Here is a 20,921-nt window from a genome sequence, read left to right as displayed (position 1 = left end):
TGGGCCGGACCAACGTGCTTCCTCTCGAGTGGAGACGGGTATGGCGGTGAACTTCTTGAGTTGCAGCAAGGGTGTGAAAGACCCTTTCGAAGTTCCAGAGGTTAGGTGTCATTAGTCTCCAGACGCCTCATCGGAAATAGGCCTCATCTCGCCTGGAAGGGAGAACTTCCTGGATTTTCTCGAGTTGCGGCAGGTGTTCTCGAGTTACGACGGGGACTTCGGGGACCCGCCCTGGTGGCCTCAGGAGAGGCCAGTCCCCATGCGAGTTGCTAGGGGGCCTCTCGGGATTCCTCTCCCATCGATACCGGGGCCAAAAATATTTTTTGGATTCAGGGCCGGAACGGAGGATTCATCTCAGGGGCTGACTTGGATCTTTGGGTACTTCTGGAGTCTCCCCAGGGGAGTCAGGCCTCGTCTCGAGTGGGGGCATGCACATGCGCTTTCCTTCCAGGCTGTAGCAGCAATGTCACGCTTCCCGTGGCGTGGATCAAAGGATCTGTGGTTTTCCCTCGAGGCTTTCCCTCGAGGCTTTCCCACAGGGATGTCCCACGTGCCACCGTGGTGTGAGTCGATCCTCGGCGTGAAAGATGAGCCAGTGCAGGGCAAAGAGGTTCCTCTGGAATGGACTGAGACATCTGGGGGACTCTTGGAATGGTGGTACGACCATGGAGTTCCTCTCCCCTTTCCTGTTGAGAGTGCCTCCTCTTGAGATGCGACGGGAACGCCGGGAATTCTTTCCCGTTGAAAGCAGGGAAAGGATCCCTCATCTCGAGCTCCGAGGGGGAAACGGGGCTCCTTTGGATGTGGGCCGGACCATCGTGCTTCCTCTCGAGTGGAGACGGGAATGGCGGTGAACTTCTTGAGTTGCAGCAAGGGTGTGAAAGACCCTTTCGAAGTTCCAGAGGTTAGGTGTCATTAGTCTCCAGACGCCTCATCGGAAATAGGGCTCCTCTCGCCTGGAAGGGAGAACTTCCTGGATTTTCTCGAGTTGCGGCAGGTGTTCTCGAGTTACGACGGGGACCGCAGGGACCCGCCCTGGTGGCCTCAGGAGAGGCCAGTCCCCACGCGAGGTGCTAGGGGGCCTCTCGGGATTCCTCTCCCGTCGATACCGGGGCCAAAATCCTTGTGTGGAGTCAGGCCCGGAACCGAGGATTCCTCTCAAGGGCTGACATGGATCTTTGGGTACTTCTGGAGTCTCCCCAGGGGAGTCAGGCCTCGTCTCGAGTGGGGGCATGCACGTGCGCTTTCCTTGCAGGCTGTAGCAGCAATGTCAAGCTTCCTGTCGCGTGGATCAAAGGATCTGTGGTTTTCCCTGGAGGCTTTCCCTCGAGGCTTTCCCACAGGGCTGTCCCACGTGCCACCGTGGTGTGAGTCGATCCTCGGCGTGAAAGATGAGCCAGTGCAGGGCAAAGAGGTTCCTCTGGAATGGACTGAGACATCTGGGGGACTCTTGGAATGGTGGTACGACCATGGAGTTCCTCTCGCCTTTCCTGTTGAGAGTGCCTCCTCTTGAGATTCGATGTGAACGCCGGATTTCTTTCCCGTTGAAAGCAGGGAAAGGATCCCTCATCTCGAGCTACGAGGGGGAAACGGGGCTCCTCTGGATGTGGGCGGGACCATCGTGCTTCCTCTCGAGTGGAGACGGGTTTGGCGGTGAACTTTTTGAGTTGCAGCAAGGGTGTGAAAGACCCTTTCGAAGTTCCAGAGTTTAGGTGTCATTAGTCTCCAGACGCCTCATCGGAAATAGGCCTCATCTCGCCTGGAAGGGAGAACTTCCTGGATTTTCTCGAGTTGCGGCAGGTCTTCTCGAGATACGACGGGGACCTCAGGGACCCGCCCTGGTGGCCTCAGGAGAGGCCAGTCCCCATGCGAGTTGCTAGGGGGCCTCTCGGGATTCCTCTCCCGTCGATACTGGGGCCAAAAACCTTGTGTGGAGTCAGGGCAGGAACCGAGGATTCCTCTCAGGGGCTGACATGGATCTTTGGGTACTTCTGGAGTCTCCCCAGGGGAGTCAGGCCTCGTCTCGAGTGGGGGCATGCACGTGCGCTTTCCTTCCAGGCTGTAGCAGCAATGTCAAGCTTCCTGTCGCGTGGATCAAAGGATCTGTGTTTTTCCCTCGAGGCTTTCCCTCGAGGCTTTCCCACAGGGCTCTCTCACGTGCCACCGTGGTGTGAGTCGATCCTCGGCGTGAAAGATGAGCCAGTGCAGGGCACAGAGGTTCCTCTGGAATGGACTGAGACATCTGGGGGACGCTTGGAATGGTGATACGACCATGGAGTTCCTCTAGCCTTTCCTGTTGAGAGTGCCTCCTCTTGAGATGCGACGGGAACGCCGGGAATTCTTTCCCGTTGAAAGCAGGGAAAGGATCCCTCATCTCGAGCTACGAGGGGGAAACGGGGCACCTCTGGATGTAGGCGGGACCACCGTGCTTCCTCTCGAGTGGAGACGGGTATGGCGTTGAACTTCTTGAGTTGCAGCAAGGGTGTGAAAGACCCTTTCGAAGTTCCAGAGTTTAGGTGTCATTAGTCTCCAGACGCCTCATCGGAAATAGGCCTCATCTCGCCTGGAAGGGAGAACTTCCTGGATTTTCTCGAGTTGCGGCAGATGTTCTCGAATTATGACGGGGACTTCAGGGACCCGCCCTGGTGGCCTCAGGAGAGGCCAGTCCCCATGCGAGGTGCTAGGGGGCCTCTCGGGATTCCTCTCCCGTTGATACCGGGGCCAAAATCCTTGTGTGGAGTCAGGCCCGGAACCGAGGATTTCTCTCAAGGGCTGACATGTATCTTTGGGTACTTCTGGAGTCTCCCCAGGGGAGTCAGGCCTCGTCTCGAGTGGGGTCATGCACGTGCGCTTTCCTTCCAGGCTGTAGCAGCAATGTCACGCTTCCCGTGGCGTGGATCAAAGGATCTGTGGTTTTCCCTCGAGGCTTTCCCTCGAGGCTTTCCCTCGAGGCTTTCCCACAGGGCTGTCCCACGTGCCACCGTGGTGTGAGTCGATCCTCGGCGTGAAAGATGAGCCAGTGCAGGGCAAAGAGGTTCCTCTGGAATGGACTGAGACATCTGGGAGATTCTTGGAATGGTGGTACGACCATGGAGTTCCTCTCGCCTTTCCTGTTGAGAGTGCCTCCTCTTGAGATGCGACGGGAACGCCGGGAATTCTTTCCCGTTGAAAGCAGGGAAAGGATCCCTCATCTCGAGCTACGAGGGGGAAACGGGGCTCCTCTGGATGTGGGCCGGACCAACGTGCTTCCTCTCGAGTGGAGACGGGTATGGCGGTGAACTTCTTGAGTTGCAGCAAGGGTGTGAAAGACCCTTTCGAAGTTCCAGAGGTTAGGTGTCATTAGTCTCCAGACGCCTCATCGGAAATAGGCCTCATCTCGCCTGGAAGGGAGAACTTCCTGGATTTTCTCGAGTTGCGGCAGGTGTTCTCGAGTTACGACGGGGACCTCGGGGACCCGCCCTGGTGGCCTCAGGAGAGGCCAGTCCCCATGCGAGTTGCTAGGGGGCCTCTCGGGATTCCTCTCCCATCGATACCGGGGCCAAAAACCTTGTGTGGAGTCAGGGCAGGAACCGAGGATTCCTCTCACGGGCTGACATGGATCTTTGGGTACTTCTGGAGTCTCCCCAGGGGAGTCAGGCCTCGTCTCGAGTGGGGGCATGCACGTGCGCTTTCCTTCCAGGCTGTAGCAGCAATGTCAAGCTTCCTGTCGCGTGGATCAAAGGATCTGTGTTTTTCCCTCGAGGCTTTCCCTCGAGGCTTTCCCACAGGGCTCTCTCACGTGTCACCGTGGTGTGAGTCGATCCTCGGCGTGAAAGATGAGCCAGTGCAGGGCACAGAGGTTCCTCTGGAATGGACTGAGACATCTGGGGGACGCTTGGAATGGTGGTACGACCATGGAGTTCCTCTCGCCTTTCCTGTTGAGAGTGCCTCCTCTTGAGATGCGACGGGAACGCCGGGAATTCTTTCCCGTTGAAAGCAGGGAAAGGATCCCTCATCTCGAGCTACGAGGGGGAAACAGGGCTCCTCTGGATGTGGGCGGGACCACCGTGCTTCCTCTCGAGTGGAGACGGGTATGGCGTTGAACTTCTTGAGCTGCAGCAAGGGTGTGAAAGACCCTTTCGAAGTTCCAGAGTTTAGGTGTCATTAGTCTCCAGACGCCTCATCGGAAATAGGCCTCATCTCGCCTGGAAGGGAGAACTTCCTGGATTTTCTCGAATTGCGGCAGGTGTTCTCGAGATAAGAGGGGGACCTCAGGGACCCGCCCTGGTGGCCTCAGGAGAGGCCAGTCCCCATGCGAGTTGCTAGGGGGCCTCTCGGGATTCCTCTCCCATCGATACCGGGGCCAAAAACCTTGTGTGGAGTCAGGGCCGGAACCGAGGATTCCTCTCAGGGGCTGACATGGATCTTTGGGTACTTCTGGAGTCTCCCCAGGGTAGTCAGGCCTCGTTTCGAGTGGGGGCATGCACGTGCGCATTCCTTCCAGGCTGTAGCAGCAATGTCACCCTTCCCGTCGCGTGGATCAAAGGATCTGTGGTTTTCCCTCGAGGCTTTCCCTCGAGGCTTTCCCACAGGGCTGTCCCACGTGCCACCGTGGTGTGAGTCGATCCTCGGCGTGAAAGATGAGCCAGTGCAGGGCAAAGAGCTTCTTCTAGAATGGACTGAGACATCTGGGGGACTCTTGGAATGGTGGTACGACCATGGAGTTCCTCTCGCCTTTCCTGTTGAGAGTGCCTCCTCTTGAGATTCGATGTGAACGCCGGATTTCTTTCCCGTTGAAAGCAGGGAAAGGATCCCTCATCTCGGGCTACGAGGGGGTAACGGGGCTCCTCTGGATGTGGGCGGGACCATCGTGCTTCCTCTCGAGTGGAGACGGGTTTGGCGGTGAACTTTTTGAGTTGCAGCAAGGGTGTGAAAGACCCTTTTGAAGTTCCAGAGTTTAGGTGTCATTAGTCTCCAGACGCCTCATCGGAAATAGGCCTCATCTCGCCTGGAAGGGAGAACTTCCTGGATTTCCTCGAGTTGCTTCAGGTGTTCTCGAGTTACAACGGGGACCTCAGGGACCCGCCCTGGTGGCCTCAGGAGAGGCCAGTCCCCATGCGAGTTGCTAGGGGGCCTCTCGGGATTCCTCTCCCGTCGATACCGGGGCCAAAAACCTTGTGTGTAGTCAGGGCCGGAACCGAGGATTCCTCTCAGGGGCTGACATGGAACTTTGGGTACTTCTGGAGTCTCCCCAGGGGAGTCAGGCCTCGTCTCGAGTGGGGGCATGCACGTGCGCTTTCCTTCCAGGCTGTAGCAGCAATGTCCCGCTTCCCGTGTCGTGGATCAAAGGATCTGTGGTTTTCCCTCGAGGCTTTCCCTCGAGGCTTTCCCACAGGGCTGTCCCACGTGCCACCGCGGTGTGAGTCGATGTTCGGCGTGAAAGATGAGCCAGTGCAGGGCAAAGAGGTTCCTCTGGAATGGACTGAGACATCTGGGGGACTCTTGGAATGGTGGTACGACCATGGAGTTCCTCTCGCCTTTCCTGTTGAGAGTGCCTCCTTTTGAGATGCAACGGGAACGCTGGGAATTCTTTCCCGTTGAAAGCAGGGAAAGGATCCGTCATCTCTAGCTCCGAGGGGGAAACGGGGCTCCTCTGGATGTGGGCGGGACCATCGTGCTTCCTCTCGAGTGGAGACGGGTATGGCGGTGAACTTCTTGAGTTGCAGCAAGGGTGTGAAAGACCCTTTCGAAGTTCCAGAGGTTAGGTGTCATTAGTCTCCAGACGCCTCATCGGAAATAGGCCTCATCTCGCCTGGAAGGGAGAACTTCCTGGATTTTCTCGAGTTGCGGCAGGTGTTCTCGAGTTACGACGGGGACCTCAGGGACCCGCCCTGGTGGCCTCAGGAGAGGCCAGTACCCATGCGAGGTGCTAGGGTGCCTCTCGGGATTCCTCTCCCGTCGATACCGGGGCCAAAAACCTTGTGTGGAGTCAGGGCCGGAACCGAGGATTCCTCTCAGGGGCTGACATGGATCTTTGGGTATTTCTGGAGTCTCCCCAGGGGAGTCAGGCCTCGTCTCGAGTGGGGGCATGCACGTGCGCTTTCCTTCCAGGCTGTAGCAGCAATGTCACGCTTCCCGTGGCGTGGATCAAATGATCTGTGGTTTTCCCTCGAGGCTTTCCCACAGGGCTGTCCCACGTGCCACCGTGGTGTGAGTCGATCCTCGGCGTGAAAGATGAGCCAGTGCAGGGCAAAGAGGTTCCTCTGGAATGGACTGAGACATCTGGGGGACTCTTGGAATGGTGGTACGACCATGGAGTTCCTCTCGCCTTTCCTGTTGAGAGTGCCTCCTCTTGAGATGCGACGGGAACGCCGGGAATTCTTTCCCGTTGAAAGCAGGGAAAGGATCCCTCATCTCGAGCTCCGAGGGGGAAACGGGGCTCCTCTGGATGTGGGCGGGACCATCGTGCTTCCTCTCGAGTGGAGACGGGTATGGCGGTGAACTTCTTGAGTTGCAGCAAGGATGTGAAAGACCCTTTCGAAGTTCCAGAGGTTAGGTGTCATTAGTCTCCAGACGCCTCATCGGAAATAGGCCTCATCTCGCCTGGAAGGGAGAACTTCCTGGATTTTCTCGAGTTGCGGCAGGTGTTCTCGAGTTACGACGGGGACCTCAGGGACCCGCCCTGGTGGCCTCAGGAGAGGCCAGTCCCCATGCGAGTTGCTAGGGGGCCTCTCGGTATTCCTCTCCCGTCGATACCGTGGCCAAAAACCTTGTGTGGAGTCAGGGCCGGAACCGAGGATTCCTCTCAGGGGCTGACATGGATCTTTGGGTACTTGTGGAGTCTCCCCAGGGGAGTCAGGCCTCCTCTCGAGTGGGGGCATGCACGTGCGCTTTCCTTCCAGGCTGTAGCAGCAATGTCACGCTTCCCGTCGCCTGGATCAAAAGATCTGTGTTTTTCCCTCGAGGCTTTCCCTCGAGGCTTTCCCACAGGGCTGTCCCACGTGCCACCGTGGTGTGAGTCGATCCTCGGCGTGAAAGATGAGCCAGTGCAGGGCAAAGAGGTTCCTCTGGAATGGACTGAGACATCTGGGGGACTCTTGGAATGGTGGTACGACCGTGGATTTCCTCTCGCCTTTCCTGTTGAGAGTGCCTCCTCTTGAGTTGCGACGGGAACGCCGGGAATTCTTTCCCGTTGAAAGCAGGGAAAGGATCCCTCATCTCAAGCTCCGAGGGGGAAACGGGGCTCCTCTGGATGTGGGCGGGACCATCGTGCTTCCTCTCGAGTGGAGACGGGTATGGCGGTGAACTTCTTGAGTTGCAGCAAGGGTGTGAAAGACCCTTTCGAAGTTCCAGAGGTTAGGTGTCATTAGTCTCCAGACGCCTCATCGGAAATAGGCCTCATCTCGCCTGGAAGGGAGAACTTCCTGGATTTTCTCGAGTTGCGGCAGGTGTTCTCGAGTTACGACGGGGACCTCAGGGACCCGCCCTGGTGGCCTCAGGAGAGGCCAGTCCCCATGCGAGTTGCTAGGGGGCCTCTCGGGATTCCTCTCCCGTCGATACCGGGGCCAAAAACCTTGTGTGTAGTCAGGGCCGGAACCGAGGATTCCTCTCAGGGGCTGACATGGAACTTTGGGTACTTCTGGAGTCTCCCCAGGGGAGTCAGGCCTCGTCTCGAGTGGGGGCATGCACGTGCGCTTTCCTTCCAGGCTGTAGCAGCAACGTCCCGCTTCCCGTGGCGTGGATCAAAGGATCTGTGGTTTTCCCTCGAGGCTTTCCCTCGAGGCTTTCCCACAGGGCTGTCCCACGTGCCACCGCGGTGTGAGTCGATCTTCGGCGTGAAAGATGAGCCAGTGCAGGGCAAAGAGGTTCCTCTGGAATGGACTGAGACATCTGGGGGACTCTTGGAATGGTGGTACGACCATGGAGTTCCTCTCGCCTTTCCTGTTGAGAGTGCCTCCTCTTGAGATGCAACGGGAACGCTGGGAATTCTTTCCCGTTGAAAGCAGGGAAAGGATCCGTCATCTCTAGCTCCGAGGGGGAAACGGGGCTCCTCTGGATGTGGGCGGGACCATCGTGCTTCCTCTCGAGTGGAGACGGGTATGGCGGTGAACTTCTTGAGTTGCAGCAAGGGTGTGAAAGACCCTTTCGAAGTTCCAGAGGTTAGGTGTCATTAGTCTCCAGAGGCCTCATCGGAAATAGGCCTCATCTCGCCTGGAAGGGAGAACTTCCTGGATTTTCTCGAGTTGCGGCAGGTGTTCTCGAGTTACGACGGGGACCTCAGGTACCCGCCCTGGTGGCCTCAGGAGAGGCCAGTACCCATGCGAGGCGCTAGGGGGCCTCTCGGGATTCCTCTCCCGTCGATACCGGGGCCAAAAACCTTGTGTGGAGTCAGGGCCGGAACCGAGGATTCCTCTCAGGGGCTGACATGGATCTTTGGGTACTTCTGGAGTCTCCCCAGGGGAGTCAGGCCTCGTCTCGAGTGGGGGCATGCACATGTGCTTTCCTTCCAGGCTGTAGCAGCAATGTCACGCTTCCCGTGGCTTGGATCAAAGGATCTGTGGTTTTCCCTCGAGGCTTTCCCTCGAGGCTTTCCCACAGGGCTGTCCCACGTGCCACCGTGGTGTGAGTCGATCCTCGGCGTGAAAGATGAGCCAGTGCAGGGCAAAGAGGTTCCTCTGGAATGGACTGAGACATCTGGCGGACTCTTGGAATGGTGGTACGACCATGGAGTTCCTCTCGCCTTTCCTGTTGAGAGTGCCTCCTCTTGAGATGCGACGGGAACGCCGGGAATTCTTTCCCGTTGAAAGCAGGGAAAGGATCCCTCATCTCGAGCTCCGAGGGGGAAACGGGGCTCCTCTGGATGTGGGTGGGACCATCGTGCTTTCTCTCGAGTGGAGACGAGTATGGCGGTGAACTTCTTGAGTTGCAGCAAGGATGTGAAAGACCCTTTCGAAGTTCCAGAGGTTAGGTGTCATTAGTCTCCAGACGCCTCATCGGAAATAGGCCTCATCTCGCCTGGAAGGGAGAACTTCCTGGATTTTCTCGAGTTGCGGCAGGTGTTCTCGAGTTACGACGGGGACCTCAGGGACCCGCCCTGGTGGCCTCAGGAGAGGCCAGTCCCCATGCGAGGTGCTAGGGGGCCTCTTGGTATTCCTCTCCCGTCGATACCGTGGCCAAAAACCTTGTGTGGAGTCAGGGCCGGAACCGAGGATTCCTCTCAGGGGCTGACATGGATCTTTGGGTACTTGTGGAGTCTCCCCAGGGGAGTCAGGCCTCCTCTCGAGTGGGGGCATGAACGTGCGCTTTTCTTCCAGGCTGTAGCAGCAATGTCACGCTTCCCGTCGCCTGGATCAAAAGATCTGTGTATTTCCCTCGAGGCTTTCCCTCGAGGCTTTCCCACAGGGCTGTCCCACGTGCCACCGTGGTGTGAGTCGATCTTCGGCATGAAAGATGAGCTAGTGCAGGGTAAAGAGGTTCCTCTGGAATGGACTGAGACATCTGGGGGACTCTTGAAATGGTGGTACGTCCATGGAGTTCCCCTCGCCTTTCCTGTTGAGAGTGCCTCCTCTTGAGATGCGACGGGAACGCCGAGAATTATTTCCCGTTGAAAGCAGGGAAAGGATCCCTCATCTCGAGCTCCGAGGGGAAAACGGGGCTCCTCTGGATGTGGGCGGGAGCATCGTGCTTCCTCTCGAGTGGAGACGGGTATGACGGTGAACTTCTTGAGTTGCAGCAAGGGTGTGAAAGACCCTTTCGAAATTCCAGAGGTTAGGTGTCATTAGTCTCCAGACGCCTCATCGGAAATAGGCCTCATCTCGCCTGGAAGGGAGAACTTCCTGGATTTTCTCGAGTTGCGGCAGGTGTTCTCGAGTTACGACGGGGACCTCAGGGACCCGCCCTGGTGGCCTCAGGAGAGGCCAGTCCCCATGCGAGTTGCTAGGGGGCCTCTCGGGATTCCTCTCCCGTCGATACCGGGGCCAAAAACCTTGTGTGGAGTCAGGGCCGGAACCGAGGATTCCTCTCAGGGGCTGACATGGATCTTTGGGTACTTGTGGAGTCTCCCCAGGGGAGTCAGGCCTCGTCTCGAGTGGGGGCATGCATGTGCGCTTTCCTTCCAGGCTGTAGCAGCAATGTCACGCTTCCCGGGGCGTGGATCAAAGGATCTGTGGTTTTCCCTCGAGGCTTTCCCTCGAGGCTTTCCCACAGGGCTGTCCCACGTGCCACCGTGGTGTGAGTCGATCCTCGGCGTGAAAGATGAGCCAGTGCAGGGCAAAGAGGTTCCTCTGGAATGGACTGAGACATCTGGGAGATTCTTGGAATGGTGGTACGACCATGGAGTTCCTCTCGCCTTTCCTGTTGAGAGTGCCTCCTCTTGAGATGCGACGGGAACGCCGGGAATTCTTTCCCGTTGAAAGCAGGGAAAGGATCCCTCATCTCGAGCTACGAGGGGGAAACGGGGCTCCTCTGGATGTGGGCCGGACCAACGTGCTTCCTCTCGAGTGGAGACGGGTATGGCGGTGAACTTCTTGAGTTGCAGCAAGGGTGTGAAAGACCCTTTCGAAGTTCCAGAGGTTAGGTGTCATTAGTCTCCAGACGCCTCATCGGAAATAGGCCTCATCTCGCCTGGAAGGGAGAACTTCCTGGATTTTCTCGAGTTGCGGCAGGTGTTCTCGAGTTACGACGGGGACCTCGGGGACCCGCCCTGGTGGCCTCAGGAGAGGCCAGTACCCATGCGAGTTGCTAGGGGGCCTCTCGGGATTCCTCTCCCATCGATACCGGGGCCAAAAACCTTGTGTGGAGTCAGGGCAGGAACCGAGGATTCCTCTCACGGGCTGACATGGATCTTTGGGTACTTCTGGAGTCTCCCCAGGGGAGTCAGGCCTCGTCTCGAGTGGGGGCATGCACGTGCGCTTTCCTTCCAGGCTGTAGCAGCAATGTCAAGCTTCCTGTCGCGTGGATCAAAGGATCTGTGTTTTTCCCTCGAGGCTTTCCCTCGAGGCTTTCCCACAGGGCTCTCTCACGTGTCACCGTGGTGTGAGTCGATCCTCGGCGTGAAAGATGAGCCAGTGCAGGGCACAGAGGTTCCTCTGGAATGGACTGAGACATCTGGGGGACGCTTGGAATGGTGGTACGACCATGGAGTTCCTCTCGCCTTTCCTGTTGAGAGTGCCTCCTCTTGAGATGCGACGGGAACGCCGGGAATTCTTTCCCGTTGAAAGCAGGGAAAGGATCCCTCATCTCGAGCTACGAGGGGGAAACAGGGCTCCTCTGGATGTGGGCGGGACCACCGTTCTTCCTCTCGAGTGGAGACGGGTATGGCGTTGAACTTCTTGAGCTGCAGCAAGGGTGTGAAAGACCCTTTCGAAGTTCCAGAGTTTAGGTGTCATTAGTCTCCAGACGCCTCATCGGAAATAGGCCTCATCTCGCCTGGAAGGGAGAACTTCCTGGATTTTCTCGAATTGCGGCAGGTGTTCTCGAGATAAGAGGGGGACCTCAGGGACCCGCCCTGGTGGCCTCAGGAGAGGCCAGTCCCCATGCGAGTTGCTAGGGGGCCTCTCGGGATTCCTCTCCCATCGATACCGGGGCCAAAAACCTTGTGTGGAGTCAGGGCCGGAACCGAGGATTCCTCTCAGGGGCTGACATGGATCTTTGGGTACTTCTGGAGTCTCCCCAGGGTAGTCAGGCCTCGTTTCGAGTGGGGGCATGCACGTGCGCATTCCTTCCAGGCTGTAGCAGCAATGTCACCCTTCCCGTCTCGTGGATCAAAGGATTTGTGGTTTTCCCTCGAGGCTTTCCCTCGAGGCTTTCCCACAGGGCTGTCCCACGTGCCACCGTGGTGTGAGTCGATCCTCGGCGTGAAAGATGAGCCAGTGCGGGGCAAAGAGCTTCTTCTAGAATGGACTGAGACATCTGGGGGACTCTTGGAATGGTGGTACGACCATGGAGTTCCTCTCGCCTTTCCTGTTGAGAGTGCCTCCTCTTGAGATTCGATGTGAACGCCGGATTTCTTTCCCGTTGAAAGCAGGGAAAGGATCCCTCATCTCGAGCTACGAGGGGGAAACGGGGCTCCTCTGGATGTGGGCGGGACCATCGTGCTTCCTCTCGAGTGGAGACGGGTTTGGCGGTGAACTTTTTGAGTTGCAGCAAGGGTATGAAAGACCCTTTCGAAGTTCCAGAGTTTAGGTGTCATTAGTCTCCAGACGCCTCATCGGAAATAGGCCTCATCTCGCCTGGAAGGGAGAACTTCCTGGATTTCCTCGAGTTGCTTCAGGTGTTCTCGAGTTACAACGGGGACCTCAGGGACCCGCCCTGGTGGCCTCAGGAGAGGCCAGTCCCCATGCGAGTTGCTAGGGGGCCTCTCGGGATTCCTCTCCCGTCGATACCGGGGCCAAAAACCTTGTGTGTAGTCAGGGCCGGAACCGAGGATTCCTCTCAGGGGCTGACATGGAACTTTGGGTACTTCTGGAGTTTCCCCAGGGGAGTCAGGCCTCGTCTCGAGTGGGGGCATGCACGTGCGCTTTCCTTCCAGGCTGTAGCAGCAATGTCCCGCTTCCCGTGGCGTGGATCAAAGGATCTGTGGTTTTCCCTCGAGGCTTTCCCTCGAGGCTTTCCCACAGGGCTGTCCCACGTGCCACCGCGGTGTGAGTCGATGTTCGGCGTGAAAGATGAGCCAGTGCAGGGCAAAGAGGTTCCTCTGGAATGGACTGAGACATCTGGGGGACTCTTGGAATGGTGGTACGACCATGGAGTTCCTCTCGCCTTTCCTGTTGAGAGTGCCTCCTTTTGAGATGCAACGGGAACGCTGGGAATTCTTTCCCGTTGAAAGCAGGGAAAGGATCCGTCATCTCTAGCTCCGAGGGGGAAACGGGGCTCCTCTGGATGTGGGCGGGACCATCGTGCTTCCTCTCGAGTGGAGACGGGTATGGCGGTGAACTTCTTGAGTTGCAGCAAGGGTGTGAAAGACCCTTTCGAAGTTCCAGAGGTTAGGTGTCATTAGTCTCCAGACGCCTCATCGGAAATAGGCCTCATCTCGCCTGGAAGGGAGAACTTCCTGGATTTTCTCGAGTTGCGGCAGGTGTTCTCGAGTTACGACGGGGACCTCAGGGACCCGCCCTGGTGGCCTCAGGAGAGGCCAGTACCCATGCGAGGTGCTAGGGTGCCTCTCGGGATTCCTCTCCCGTCGATACCGGGGCCAAAAACCTTGTGTGGAGTCAGGGCCGGAACCGAGGATTCCTCTCAGGGGCTGACATGGATCTTTGGGTATTTCTGGAGTCTCCCCAGGGGAGTCAGGCCTCGTCTCGAGTGGGGGCATGCACGTGCGCTTTCCTTCCAGGCTGTAGCAGCAATGTCACGCTTTCCGTGGCGTGGATCAAATGATCTGTGGTTTTCCCTCGAGGCTTTCCCACAGGGCTGTCCCACGTGCCACCGTGGTGTGAGTCGATCCTCGGCGTGAAAGATGAGCCAGTGCAGGGCAAAGAGGTTCCTCTGGAATGGACTGAGACATCTGAGGGACTCTTGGAATGGTGGTACGACCATGGAGTTCCTCTCGCCTTTCCTGTTGAGAGTGCCTCCTCTTGAGATGCGACGGGAACGCCGGGAATTCTTTCCCGTTGAAAGCAGGGAAAGGATCCCTCATCTCGAGCTCCGAGGGGGAAACGGGGCTCCTCTGGATGTGGGCGGGACCATCGTGCTTCCTCTCGAGTGGAGACGGGTATGGCGGTGAACTTCTTGAGTTGCAGCAAGGATGTGAAAGACCCTTTCGAAGTTCCAGAGGTTAGGTGTCATTAGTCTCCAGACGCCTCATCGGAAATAGGCCTCATCTCGCCTGGAAGGGAGAACTTCCTGGATTTTCTCGAGTTGCGGCAGGTGTTCTCGAGTTACGACGGGGACCTCAGGGACCCGCCCTGGTGGCCTCAGGAGAGGCCAGTCCCCATGCGAGTTGCTAGGGGGCCTCTCGGTATTCCTCTCCCGTCGATACCGTGGCCAAAAACCTTGTGTGGAGTCAGGGCCGAAACCGAGGATTCCTCTCAGGGGCTGACATGGATCTTTGGGTACTTGTGGAGTCTCCCCAGGGGAGTCAGGCCTCCTCTCGAGTGGGGGCATGCACGTGCGCTTTCCTTCCAGGCTGTAGCAGCAATGTCACGCTTCCCGTCGCCTGGATCAAAAGATCTGTGTTTTTCCCTCGATGCTTTCCCTCGAGGCTTTCCCACAGGGCTGTCCCACGTGCCACCGTGGTGTGAGTCGATCCTCGGCGTGAAAGATGAGCCAGTGCAGGGCAAAGAGGTTCCTCTGGAATGGACTGAGACATCTGGGGGACTCTTGGAATGGTGGTACGACCGTGGATTTCCTCTCGCCTTTCCTGTTGAGAGTGCCTCCTCTTGAGTTGCGACGGGAACGCCGGGAATTCTTTCCCGTTGAAAGCAGGGAAAGGATCCCTCATCTCAAGCTCCGAGGGGGAAACGGGGCTCCTCTGGATGTGGGCGGGACCATCGTGCTTCCTCTCGAGTGGAGACGGGTATGGCGGTGAACTTCTTGAGTTGCAGCAAGGGTGTGAAAGACCCTTTCGAAGTTCCAGAGGTTAGGTGTCATTAGTCTCCAGACGCCTCATCGGAAATAGGCCTCATCTCGCCTGGAAGGGAGAACTTCCTGGATTTTCTCGAGTTGCGGCAGGTGTTCTCGAGTTACGACGGGGACCTCAGGGACCCGCCCTGGTGGCCTCAGGAGAGGCCAGTCCCCATGCGAGTTGCTAGGGGGCCTCTCGGGATTCCTCTCCCGTCGATACCGGGGCCAAAAACCTTGTGTGGAGTCAGGGCCGGAACCGAGGATTCCTCTCAGGGGCTGACATGGAACTTTGGGTACTTCTGGAGTCTCCCCAGGGGAGTCAGGCCTCGTCTCGAGTGGGGGCATGCACGTGCGCTTTCCTTCCAGGCTGTAGCAGCAACGTCCCGCTTCCCGTGGCGTGGATCAAAGAATCTGTGGTTTTCCCTCGAGGCTTTCCCTCGAGGCTTTCCCACAGGGCTGTCCCACGTGCCACCGCGGTGTGAGTCGATCTTCGGCGTGAAAGATGAGCCAGTGCAGGGCAAAGAGGTTCCTCTGGAATGGACTGAGACATCTGGGGGACTCTTGGAATGGTGGTACGACCATGGAGTTCCTCTCGCCTTTCCTGTTGAGAGTGCCTCCTCTTGAGATGCAACGGGAACGCTGGGAATTCTTTCCCGTTGAAGGCAGGGAAAGGATCCGTCATCTCTAGCTCCGAGGGGGAAACGGGGCTCCTCTGGATGTGGGCGGGACCATCGTGCTTCCTCTCGAGTGGAGACGGGTATGGCGGTGAACTTCTTGAGTTGCAGCAAGGGTGTGAAAGACCCTTTCGAAGTTCCAGAGGTTAGGTGTCATTAGTCTCCAGAGGCCTCATCGGAAATAGGCCTCATCTCGCCTGGAAGGGAGAACTTCCTGGATTTTCTCGAGTTGCGGCAGGTGTTCTCGAGTTACGACGGGGACCTCAGGTACCCGCCCTGGTGGCCTCAGGAGAGGCCAGTACCCATGCGAGGCGCTAGGGGGCCTCTCGGGATTCCTCTCCCGTCGATACCGGGGCCAAAAACCTTGTGTGGAGTCAGGGCCGGAACCGAGGATTCCTCTCAGGGGCTGACATGGATCTTTGGGTACTTCTGGAGTCTCCCCAGGGGAGTCAGGCCTCGTCTCGAGTGGGGGCATGCACATGTGCTTTCCTTCCAGGCTGTAGCAGCAATGTCACGCTTCCCGTGGCTTGGATCAAAGGATCTGTGGTTTTCCCTCGAGGCTTTCCCTCGAGGCTTTCCCACAGGGCTGTCCCACGTGCCACCGTGGTGTGAGTCGATCCTCGGCGTGAAAGATGAGCCAGTGCAGGGCAAAGAGGTTCCTCTGGAATGGACTGAGACATCTGGCGGACTCTTGGAATGGTGGTACGACCATGGAGTTCCTCTCGCCTTTCCTGTTGAGAGTGCCTCCTCTTGAGATGCGACGGGAACGCCGGGAATTCTTTCCCGTTGAAAGCAGGGAAAGGATCCCTCATCTCGAGCTCCGAGGGGGAAACGGGGCTCCTCTGGATGTGGGCGGGACCATCGTGCTTCCTCTCGAGTGGAGACGAGTATGGCGGTGAACTTCTTGAGTTGCAGCAAGGATGTGAAAGACCCTTTCGAAGTTCCAGAGGTTAGGTGTCATTAGTCTCCAGACGCCTCATCGGAAATAGGCCTCATCTCGCCTGGAAGGGAGAACTTCCTGGATTTTCTCGAGTTGCGGCAGGTGTTCTCGAGTTACGACGGGGACCTCAGGGACCCGCCCTGGTGGCCTCAGGAGAGGCCAGTCCCCATGCGAGGTGCTAGGGGGCCTCTCGGTATTCCTCTCCCGTCGATACCGTGGCCAAAAACCTTGTGTGGAGTCAGGGCCGGAACCGAGGATTCCTCTCAGGGGCTGACATGGATCTTTGGGTACTTGTGGAGTCTCCCCAGGGGAGTCAGGCCTCCTCTCGAGTGGGGGCATGAACGTGCGCTTTCCTTCCAGGCTGTAGCAGCAATGTCACGCTTCCCGTCGCCTGGATCAAAAGATCTGTGTATTTCCCTCGAGGCTTTCCCTCGAGGCTTTCCCACAGGGCTGTCCCACGTGCCACCGTGGTGTGAGTCGATCTTCGGCATGAAAGATGAGCTAGTGCAGGGTAAAGAGGTTCCTCTGGAATGGACTGAGACATCTGGGGGACTCTTGAAATGGTGGTACGTCCATGGAGTTCCCCTCGCCTTTCCTGTTGAGAGTGCCTCCTCTTGAGATGCGACGGGAACGCCGAGAATTATTTCCCGTTGAAAGCAGGGAAAGGATCCCTCATCTCGAGCTCCGAGGGGAAAACGGGGCTCCTCTGGATGTGGGCGGGAGCATCGTGCTTCCTCTCGAGTGGAGACGGGTATGACGGTGAACTTCTTGAGTTGCAGCAAGGGTGTGAAAGACCCTTTCGAAATTCCAGAGGTTAGGTGTCATTAGTCTCCAGACGCCTCATCGGAAATAGGCCTCATCTCGCCTGGAAGGGAGAACTTCCTGGATTTTCTCGAGTTGCGGCAGGTGTTCTCGAGTTACGACGGGGACCTCAGGGACCCGCCCTGGTGGCCTCAGGAGAGGCCAGTCCCCATGCGAGTTGCTAGGGGGCCTCTCGGGATTCCTCTCCCGTCGATACCGGGGCCAAAAACCTTGTGTGGAGTCAGGGCCGGAACCGAGGATTCCTCTCAGGGGCTGACATGGATCTTTGGGTACTTGTGGAGTCTCCCCAGGGGAGTCAGGCCTCGTCTCGAGTGGGGGCATGCATGTGCGCTTTCCTTCCAGGCTGTAGCAGCAATGTCACGCTTCCCGGGGCGTGGATCAAAGGATCTGTGGTTTTCCCTCGAGGCTTTCCCTCGAGGCTTTCCCACAGGGCTGTCCCACGTGCCACCGTGGTGTGAGTCGATCCTCGGCGTGAAAGATGAGCCAGTGCAGGGCAAAGAGGTTCCTCTGGAATGGACTGAGACATCTGGCGGACTCTTGGAATGGTGGTACGACCATGGAGTTCCTCTCGCCTTTCCTGATGAGAGTGCCTCCTCTTGAGATGCGACGGGAACGCCGGGAATTCTTTCCCGTTGAAAGCAGGGAAAGGATCCCTCATCTCGAGCTCCGAGGGGGAAACGGGGCTCCTCTGGATGTGGGCGGGACCATCGTGCTTCCTCTCGAGTGGAGACGGGTATGGCGGTGAACTTCTTGAGTTGCAGCAAGGGTGTGAAAGACCCTTTCGAAGTTCCAGAGGTTAGGTGTCATTAGTCTCCAGACGCCTCATCGGAAATAGGCCTCATCTCGCCTGGAAGGGAGAACTTCCTGGATTTTCTCGAGTTGCGGCAGGTGTTCTCGAGTTACGACGGGGACCTCAGGGACCCGCCCTGGTGGCCTCAGGAGAGGCCAGTACCCATGCGAGGTGCTAGGGTGCCTCTCGGGATTCCTCTCCCGTCGATACCGGGGCCAAAAACCTTGTGTGGAGTCAGGGCCGGAACCGAGGATTCCTCTCAGGGGCTGACATGGATCTTTGGGTATTTCTGGAGTCTCCCCAGGGGAGTCAGGCCTCGTCTTGAGTGGGGGCATGCACGTGCGCTTTCCTTCCAGGCTGTAGCAGCAATGTCACGCTTCCCGTGGCGTGGATCAAATGATCTGTGGTTTTCCCTCGAGGCTTTCCCACAGGGCTGTCCCACGTGCCACCGTGGTGTGAGTCGATCCTCGGCGTGAAAGATGAGCCAGTGCAGGGCAAAGAGGTTCCTCTGGAATGGACTGAGACATCTGAGGGACTCTTGGAATGGTGGTACGACCATGGAGTTCCTCTCGCCTTTCCTGTTGAGAGTGCCTCCTCTTGAGATGCGACGGGAACGCCGGGAATTCTTTCCCGTTGAAAGCAGGGAAAGGATCCCTCATCTCGAGATCCGAGGGGGAAACGGGGCTCCTCTGGATGTGGGCGGGACCATCGTGCTTCCTCTCGAGTGGAGACGGGTATGGCGGTGAACTTCTTGAGTTGCAGCAAGGATGTGAAAGACCCTTTCGAAGTTCCAGAGGTAAGGTGTCATTAGTCTCCAGACGCCTCATCGGAAATAGGCCTCATCTCGCCTGGAAGGGAGAACTTCCTGGATTTTCTCGAGTTGCGGCAGGTGTTCTCGAGTTACGACGGGGACCTCAGGGACCCGCCCTGGTGGCCTCAGGAGAGGCCAGTCCCCATGCGAGTTGCTAGGGGGCCTCTCGGTATTCCTCTCCCGTCGATACCGTGGCCAAAAACCTTGTGTGGAGTCAGGGCCGAAACCGAGGATTCCTCTCAGGGGCTGACATGGATCTTTGGGTACTTGTGGAGTCTCCCCAGGGGAGTCAGGCCTCCTCTCGAGTGGGGGCATGCACGTGCGCTTTCCTTCCAGGCTGTAGCAGCAATGTCACGCTTCCCGTCGCCTGGATCAAAAGATCTGTGTTTTTCCCTCGATGCTTTCCCTCGAGGCTTTCCCACAGGGCTGTCCCACGTGCCACCGTGGTGTGAGTCGATCCTCGGCGTGAAAGATGAGCCAGTGCAGGGCAAAGAGGTTCCTCTGGAATGGACTGAGACATCTGGGGGACTCTTGGAATGGTGGTACGACCGTGGATTTCCTCTCGCCTTTCCTGTTGAGAGTGCCTCCTCTTGAGTTGCGACGGGAACGCCGGGAATTCTTTCCCGTTGAAAGCAGGGAAAGGATCCCTCATCTCAAGCTCCGAGGGGGAAACGGGGCTCCTCTGGATGTGGGCGGGACCATCGTGCTTCCTCTCGAGTGGAGACGGGTATGGCGGTGAACTTCTTGAGTTGCAGCAAGGGTGTGAAAGACCCTTTCGAAGTTCCAGAGGTTAGGTGTCATTAGTCTCCAGACGCCTCATCGGAAATAGGCCTCATCTCGCCTGGAAGGGAGAACTTCCTGGATTTTCTCGAGTTGCGGCAGGTGTTCTCGAGTTACGACGGGGACCTCAGGGACCCGCCCTGGTGGCCTCAGGAGAGGCCAGTCCCCATGCGAGTTGCTAGGGGGCCTCTCGGGATTCCTCTCCCGTCGATACCGGGGCCAAAAACCTTGTGTGTAGTCAGGGCCGGAACCGAGGATTCCTCTCAGGGGCTGACATGGAACTTTGGGTACTTCTGGAGTCTCCCCAGGGGAGTCAGGCCTCGTCTCGAGTGGGGGCATGCACGTGCGCTTTCCTTCCAGGCTGTAGCAGCAACGTCCCGCTTCCCGTGGCGTGGATCAAAGGATCTGTGGTTTTCCCTCGAGGCTTTCCCTCGAGGCTTTCCCACAGGGCTGTCCCACGTGCCACCGCGGTGTGAGTCGATCTTCGTCGTGAAAGATGAGCCAGTGCAGGGCAAAGAGGTTCCTCTGGAATGGACTGAGACATCTGGGGGACTCTTGGAATGGTGGTACGACCATGGAGTTCCTCTCGCCTTTCCTGTTGAGAGTGCCTCCTCTTGAGATGCAACGGGAACGCTGGGAATTCTTTCCCGTTGAAAGCAGGGAAAGGATCCGTCATCTCTAGCTCCGAGGGGGAAACGGGGCTCCTCTGGATGTGGGCGGGACCATCGTGCTTCCTCTCGAGTGGAGACGGGTATGGCGGTGAACTTCTTGAGTTGCAGCAAGGGTGTGAAAGACCCTTTCGAAGTTCCAGAGGTTAGGTGTCATTAGTCTCCAGAGGCCTCATCGGAAATAGGCCTCATCTCGCCTGGAAGGGAGAACTTCCTGGATTTTCTCGAGTTGCGGCAGGTGTTCTCGAGTTACGACGGGGACCTCAGGTACCCGCCCTGGTGGCCTCAGGAGAGGCCAGTACCCACGCGAGGCGCTAGGGGGCCTCTCGGGATTCCTCTCCCGTCGATACCGGGGCCAAAAACCTTGTGTGGAGTCAGGGCCGGAACCGAGGATTCCTCTCAGGGGCTGACATGGATCTTTGGGTACTTCTGGAGTCTCCCCAGGGGAGTCAGGCCTCGTCTCGAGTGGGGGCATGCACATGTGCTTTCCTTCCAGGCTGTAGCAGCAATGTCACGCTTCCCGTGGCTTGGATCAAAGGATCTGTGGTTTTCCCTCGAGGCTTTCCCTCGAGGCTTTCCCACAGGGCTGTCCCACGTGCCACCGTGGTGTGAGTCGATCCTCGGCGTGAAAGATGAGCCAGTGCAGGGCAAAGAGGTTCCTCTGGAATGGACTGAGACATCTGGCGGACTCTTGGAATGGTGGTACGACCATGGAGTTCCTCTCGCCTTTCCTGTTGAGAGTGCCTCCTCTTGAGATGCGACGGGAACGCCGGGAATTCTTTCCCGTTGAAAGCAGGGAAAGGATCCCTCATCTCGAGCTCCGAGGGGGAAACGGGGCTCCTCTGGATGTGGGCGGGACCATCGTGCTTCCTCTCGAGTGGAGACGAGTATGGCG

This window comes from Capricornis sumatraensis, unplaced genomic scaffold (assembly GCF_032405125.1).
Source record: "Capricornis sumatraensis isolate serow.1 unplaced genomic scaffold, serow.2 scaffold10, whole genome shotgun sequence".
In the NCBI taxonomy this organism is placed as follows: domain Eukaryota; kingdom Metazoa; phylum Chordata; class Mammalia; order Artiodactyla; family Bovidae; genus Capricornis; species Capricornis sumatraensis.
This window is presented reverse-complemented; position numbering follows the sequence as displayed.